The sequence below is a fragment of the Hevea brasiliensis genome, unplaced genomic scaffold (genome assembly GCF_030052815.1).
Source record: "Hevea brasiliensis isolate MT/VB/25A 57/8 unplaced genomic scaffold, ASM3005281v1 Scaf298, whole genome shotgun sequence".
NCBI lineage: Eukaryota > Viridiplantae > Streptophyta > Magnoliopsida > Malpighiales > Euphorbiaceae > Hevea > Hevea brasiliensis.
This window is the reverse complement of record NW_026614804.1, coordinates 34,344-41,808: the sequence shown is the minus strand read 5'-3', so window position 1 is coordinate 41,808 and position 7,465 is coordinate 34,344. Positions and strand designations below refer to the sequence as shown.

At 36.8% G+C, this 7,465-nt stretch overlaps 1 non-coding gene across 1 annotated transcript; it reads left to right on the top strand.

Annotated features, from left to right (window-relative positions):
* The first annotated feature begins 5,131 nt into the window (after nt 1–5,131).
* Nucleotides 5,132–5,238, top strand: LOC131176969 (small nucleolar RNA R71). Its single transcript, XR_009146750.1, has one exon. It is a non-coding gene; the product is annotated as a small nucleolar RNA R71 (small nucleolar RNA).
* The last annotated feature ends 2,227 nt before the right edge of the window (nt 5,239–7,465 follow it).

The window sequence follows — 7,465 nt, the reverse complement described above, 5'->3', positions numbered from 1 at the left end:
CTGGATAAAGTGCAGAATTTTGCTTATACTTGCTCCCTTTCAATTCTTTCTTTTTGCTACAAGTGTTAATTTGCCCAATCTTCATGAATGACCTACAAAAGATAAACAAATGTCACTTTTGAGTTTAATGAGGGTAAAAACTGAAAATGAAATGAAATGGAAAATTAATAAACTATAAAAGGATACGCTTGGGTTGCCTCCCAAGAAGCGCTTGTTTAAGGTCTTAAGCTTGACCTTCCACTCCAAATCACCTAAGTATCCCTGATTGGAGAACCAAGCCATGAAACCTCTACAACCTTTTGTGTGGGTTCTCCAACAATATAATGCTTTAATCTCTGCCCATTAACTTTGAAAGTCCCTGAGGTTTCATTGCCTATCTCAACAGCTCCATAGGGGTATACCTTTATAACAGTGTAGGGCCCTGACCATCTTGACTTTAATTTTCCGGGAAATAACCTTAACCTAGAGTTGTATAGAAGAACAACATCCCCTTCCTGAAATTCTTTCCTCCTAATATGCTTATCATGCCATCTCTTAGTTCTTTCCTTGTAAAGCTTGGCATTTTCATAAGCATCCAATCTAAGTTCCTCAAGTTCATTTAGTTGCAGCATTCTTTTTTCTCCTGCAGTTTTTAAGTCAAAGTTCAGTGTCCTTATAGCCCAATATGCTCTATGCTCTAACTCCAAAGGTAAATGACAAGCTTTCCCATAAACCAATCTAAATGGGGTGGTGCCAATAGGAGTTTTAAAAGCTGTTCTATAGGCCCAAAGAGCATCATCTAACTTTAGTGACCAATCTTTCCTTGAACTATTCACTGTTTTCTCAAGAATTCTTTTCAACTCTCTATTTGAGATCTCCACTTGACCACTAGTTTGTGGATGGTAGGGTGTTGCAACCTTATGCTTCACTCCATATTTTTGTAATAATCTTTCAAATTGATGGTTGCAAAAATGAGAACCTCCATCACTTATAATGGCACGTGGAGTTCCAAATCTTGTGAAAATGAACTTTTTAAGGAATTTAATCACAACTCTAACATCATTAGTTGGAGATGGTATAGCTTCAACCCATTTGCTCACATAATCTACTCCAACTAAAATGTATTTGTGTCCAAAGGACGATGGAAAAGGTCCCATGAAATCAATGCCCCACACATCAAATAGTTCAACTTCCAATATATTTTGGAGGGGCATTTCATCTCTCTTCGAGATATTACCCATCCTTTGACACCTATCACATGCATTTACAAACTTCCTCACATCTTTAAACATGTGTGGCCAAAAGAACCCTGCTTGAAGAACTTTTTCTGCAGTCTTTGTCACACTCATATGACCCCCATAAAGTGAAGAATGGCAATCTTTAATAACATTCCCTATCTCCTCATCAGCTAAACATCTTCTAATCAACCCATCTCCACATCTCTTGAACAAAAATGGCTCTTCCCAATCATAATCCTTTACATCAAAAAGAAATTTCTTCTTTTGCTGCCATGTTAGGTCAGGTGGAAGGATTCCACACACTAGATAGTTCACAAAATCTGCATACCAAGGGGCTTTTGCATTCATGATTACTAACAGTTGTTCATCAGGAAAATAATCATCTATTGGGGGTTCTTTTCCCAAATTATCTCCTTGTTCTTGCCTCAATCTAGATAGATGATCTGCTACCACATTTTCTACTCCTTTCTTGTCTTTAATTTCCAAGTCAAACTCTTGAAGGAGTAGCACCCACCTTATCAATCTAGGTTTAGCCTCTTTTTTCTGAAGGAGATACTTGATAGCTGCATGATCCGTGTACACTATTACCTTTGACCCCACAAGATAGGACCTGAATTTGTCTACTGCAAATACCACTGCCAAAAACTCTTTCTCTGTAGTAGAGTAATTTATTTGAGCATCATCTAAGGTCCTACTTGCATAGTATATTGCATACACCTTCTTATCTCTCCTTTGTCCCAAAACAGCCCCAATGGCATAATCACTAGCATCGCACATTAACTCAAAAGGTAATGACCAATCGGGAGGCTGCATAATAGGAGCAGATATCAAAGCTTCCTTTATCCTGCAAAAAGCATTCATACAATTAGTATCAAAATGGAATTCCACATCTTTACTCAATAAATTGGTAAGAGGCTTAGAAATCTTAGAGAAATCCTTGATGAATCTCCTGTAAAATCCAGCATGCCCCAAGAAACTCCTCACTCCCTTCACGGATGTTGGGGGTGGCATTTTCTCAATAATTTCTACCTTTGCTTTATCCACCTCAATACCCCTGTTTGACACAAGATGTCCCAAAACAATTCCTTCTTGTACCATAAAATGGCACTTTTCCCAATTCAAAACTAAATTGAACTCTTCACATCTCTGCAAAACCTTAGACAAGTTAGATAAGCATTCATCAAAAGATTTACCATACACAGAAAAATCATCCATGAACACTTCCATAATACCCTCAATCATGTCAGAAAATATGGACATCATACATCTTTGAAATGTAGCAGGGGCATTACATAGTCCAAATGGCATCCTTCGATATGCAAAGGTACCATAAGGACATGTGAAGGTAGTTTTATCCTGATCATCTGGGTGAATAGGGATCTGAAAGAACCCTGAATAGCCATCCAAATAGCAAAAATAAGAATGATGAGCTAGTCTCTCAAGCATTTGATCTATAAATGGTAATGGAAAATGGTCCTTTCTAGTTGCATTATTCAATTTCCTATAGTCTATACACATTCTCCATCCAGTTACAGTCCTTGTAGGTATTAGTTCATCATTTTCATTTTTCACTACTGTGATGCCCCCTTTCTTGGGTACAACATGAACTGGACTTACCCAATTGCTGTCAGAAACAGGGTAAATGATACCTGCATCAAGCAATTTCAAGATTTCCTTTTTCACAACCTCTTTCATATTTGGATTCAATCTCCTCTGTGACTCTCGAGAGGCTTTATGATTATTTTCCAACAAAATTCTATGCATGCACACAGAAGGATGTATTCCTTTAATATCATCAATGGTATAACCAATTATCCTTCTATGCTTTCTAAGAACTCTTAATAATTTTTCAACCTCACAATCAGTCAATTTAGCACTAACAATCACAGGATATGTAGAATTTTGACCTAGAAAAGCATACCTGAGATTTGTTGGAAGAGGTTTCAACTCTACCTTAGGTGCTTCACTTTTTTCAAGCTTTGATGATGAAGTTGTATCTTGCTTCAAGTCCCCAATCTTTTCAATATCAGCCATAGGCAAAGGTGGATTTCCTTCCAAAATTGTAGCATATTCTGCAGCTTCTTCAATCTCATCCCCTTTTTTGATGTTATGAACCAAACAAGCTTCTAAGGGATCTTTAGGATGTTGCTTTTTAAGCACTTCTCTGACCTCTTCATCTATCACATCAATTCTCAAGCATGAATTTGAATCATCTTTCTTTTTCATTGCTTGAAACAAATTAAATTCAACTTTCTCTTCCCCAACTTCTAATGTAAGCCTCCCATTTTTTACATCAATCACAGCTCCAGCAGTAGCAAGGAAAGGTCTACCAAGAATAATAGGAATGTGTACATCCTCCTCCATCTCCAATACCACAAAATCCACTGGTATGAAAAATTTTCCAACTTTCAGAGGAACATTCTCAATTACCCCAATTGGAAATTTAATAGACCTATCTGCTAACTGTAGTGAGATGGTAGTAGGCTTCATTTCTCCAATCTTCACTTTCTCATAGATAGACAATGGCATCAGACTAACACTGGCTCCAAGATCACATAAAGCCTTATCTATACTGATATCCCCAATGTGACATGGTATGGAAAAACTTCCAGGATCTTTCAGTTTGGGTGGAAGCTTATTTTGCAAAATAGCACTGCTTTCTTCCGTGAGAGCTACGGTCTCAAATTCCTCCAATTTCTTCTTGTTAGATAAAATCTCCTTCAAAAATTTAGCATATGAAGGCATTTGTGCTAAGGCATCAGTGAAAGGAATAGTCACATGCAAAGACTTCAATACTTCCAAGAACTTCCCAAATTGTTTATCCAATTTCGCTTTCTGAAACCTTTGTGGGAATGGTAAAGGTGGCATGTAGGCTTTAGGTGCAACATATTTAGGTTCTTCTTCTTTGCTTTCCCTCTCCTTACTTCCTTTTTCTTCCACTGAATTTTCTTTCTCAGCTCCAATTCTAACTCCAGCTTCAGTTTGTTCATCTCCTTCTCTGTTTTTCTCTTCTTCAATTTTCTCTTCAATCTTTTTATCTCCATTCTCCAATATTTTTCCACTTCTCAATGTAATAGCCTTGCAATGCTCCCTTGAATTTTCTGGCTGGCTAGGGAGCTTCCCAAATGCTTTGTTACTTGAAGAGCTAGCTTGTTGAGCTATTTGATTCTCTAACATCTTGTTGTGTGTTGCCATTTGATCCACTTTAGATGCTAATTGAGAAATCATTTCTTGTTGACTTTGATGGCTCACAAGTAGAGTTTCAATCATAGCTTCCAACCTACCCGTCTTGTCTGGTTGTGCTTGTTGTGGTAGAGGTGGAGCAGGTGCATTTTGAGGTTTAGAAATTCCAGGAGGAGGAGCTCTATTCTGCTTAAAATTCTGATTTTGTTGATATCCAGAAAGTTACTGAAAATTCTGATTTGCCCTTGTCTACCTCCCCAAGAGAAATTAGGGTGGTTTCTCCATGCTGGATCATAAGTTGCAGAAAATGAGTTACCACCTGGTCTTTGATTGTAGTTCCCCACATAATCCACTTGCTCACTTGAAAAATCTTGATTAAGTGCAGAAAAATCTGCTGCACAATTGACATTTGCAGCTCTAACTTCTACTGAATTACTAGAACCTCCAGCTGAAGAATCTACTTTCATGCTTAGCTTGTCCATCTTCCTTGTCAAAGCATCAAACTTAGCATTAATCATATTCATGGCATCAAGCTCAAACATACCAGCTGGTTTCTTGATCTCATTCCTCTCACAACTCCATTGGTAGTTGTTATAAGCAATTTTATCAAGAGCGTAAAAGCTTCATCTTCAGATTTCTCCATAAGATCACCTCCAGAAGATGCATCAATTGTACTTCTAATAGCTGGTGAAACTCCATTGTAAAAGTGTTGAACAAGCATCCACTTAGGAATCCCATGATGTGGACATCTCCTTTGCAAATCCTTGTACCTCTCCCATGCTTCATACAAGCTCTCATCATCTCTAGGTTTGAAAGAAGTCAGCTCATTTCTTAGCTTAGCTGTCTTGCTTGGTGGAAAATATTGAGCTAAAAATGCTTGAGAAAGTTCATCCCATGTTGTGATAGAACCCGGTGGCAAAGAATGTAACCACTCTCTAGCTCGGTCCTTCAGAGAAAAAGGAAATAATCTGAGTCGAATTGCATCATCAGAAACTCCATTTATCTTCAACATATCACTGATCTCAAGAAAGTGTGCTAGATGCACATGTGGACTTTCACTTGGATTTCCTCCAAATTGTGATTGTTGTACCATCTGACAGAGTGCAGGCTTCAGTTCAAAATTATTAGCTTCTACCCTTGGTCTTGTGATACTTGGCATGAAATCTCCAATGTTAGGATAGGCATGATCCTTCACAGAGCGGTTGTTATTGTTGTTGTTGGCCATTTCTTCTTGTAATTCCTCTTGCTCTTGTGCTCTTTCTTGTTGTTGTTGAGCTTTAATTTCAGCTTTTCTCCTCTTAGATTCTGCTCTTAAAGCTTTTGCTGTCTTTTCTATTTCTGGGTCAAAGAATAAATTGATTTCTTCACTTTTTGTCCTTCTCATAAAATAAAGCACCTGAAAAACAAAATAAACAAATTCTCAAAGTAAAATGGTAAAAAGAAAATAAAATAAAATGCCCAAATTAACCAAACAAACAATTGTTCAATATCAAACAAAAATCAAATCCCCGGCAACGGCGCCAAAAACTTGATGTGACTAATCCGCAAGTATACGGGTCGTCTCAAGTAATAAAGTGATGAATCAAGTATCGTTCCCACGAGGATTTGCTGTTTGATTACCAAACTATGAATGAAGCGATTATTTGGGCTAATGATTAATGAATAAATGGTAAATGTAAATGAGCAAGGTAAATTGATTAATCTAATTGAAATGGGTAAGGAGCAAACAAATAAATTCTAATTCTAGTTTGCAATTAAACTAAATTAACAATGGGTAATTTAAATGAAAGTCTAATTATGGTAAAAGTGATTCCAGAGTTGGGGTTTATGCATAAATTAATTGGGATTTGTCTTGGGCATTCCAATTTTTAGGGAAAAATAGAGTTTGAAGGAAATTGATTCTAAATTCCTTTGATATCTTTTTCAAGCAAACCAAAGTGTGTTCTAAAATAACCAAACCTACTTTCGTATGTTATTTGATTACTTTAAAACCCATTAAGTTTTGTAACCAATAATTAATTCCTCTTAAAATCCTAGTTTATTTCTAAATCTAGGTGATTTTAAGTTCCAATCCTTGATTATCTATCAATGACTTTCACCTTTCGGTCCTTCAATCAAAGATTAACACAATACCCAATGGGTACCAACATTAGGCAAGTAAATCAAGCACACAAGGAAGGAATCAAAACTCATATTTATGTAAAATAAGGAAATACCCAGTCCAAATCCACAAATTAATCTAAAACATATTTCCCAACTCTGAAATCTAAAGAGTTTACTCACTCATGATGGTATTTACAAGAAATATTGATGGAAGAGTAAAGAAAAACATGATAAGAGGACTGAAATAGAAAAACCCAGGTGGAAGAACCAAAGTCTCTGGTTTCTGGAGCTCCAAAACTGATGCAGCAGCTCCTCCTCCAAGAGAAAATGGCGTCTCCTCTCTCTCTCTATTAAATTTTCTTTCCTTTTTGTTTTTCCTCCCTTTCCTCTTGTGGCAAAAATAAGGAAATGATGAATTTATATCGTCCCAAAAAGTTGCCCTAAAAGTAAATAAGAGCCAAGGAGTGGATAGGAAATGAGGTGTAAAATTATCCAAGTCAGCAGCATCTTTCACGTTCTGGGCAGTCTGCTTAGGGTTCGGCTTAACCCTAAGCAGCTTCTTAGCAAATTTCAGCTTCTGGTCGCACTGTCTGCTTAAGGTTAAGCAGACCTTCAGCAAATCTCGGCAGACTTAGAGTAAAATGGACTTTTCTGCTCATGCTTGACTTGTGCTGCACCTTAAGCACTACCGCTTTACCCTAAGCATGATCTTAAGCAAAGTCTCAAGCAAATTTCGGCTGGTTTGCTCTTTCAAGGCTTGATTTCTTTAACTTTCCTCCATGCTTAAAGAACTCCAAATCTCTTCAAATCACTTCCTATTGCACTCATTGATCTTCGATTTGCCACAAAATCCTATCAAAAACAACAAAATTACAAAAATCAAATATAAAGTATCTAAAATTAACAAATAAGATAAAATAAAGCTAAAAACATAAAATATACTAAAATATAAGGACAAAATG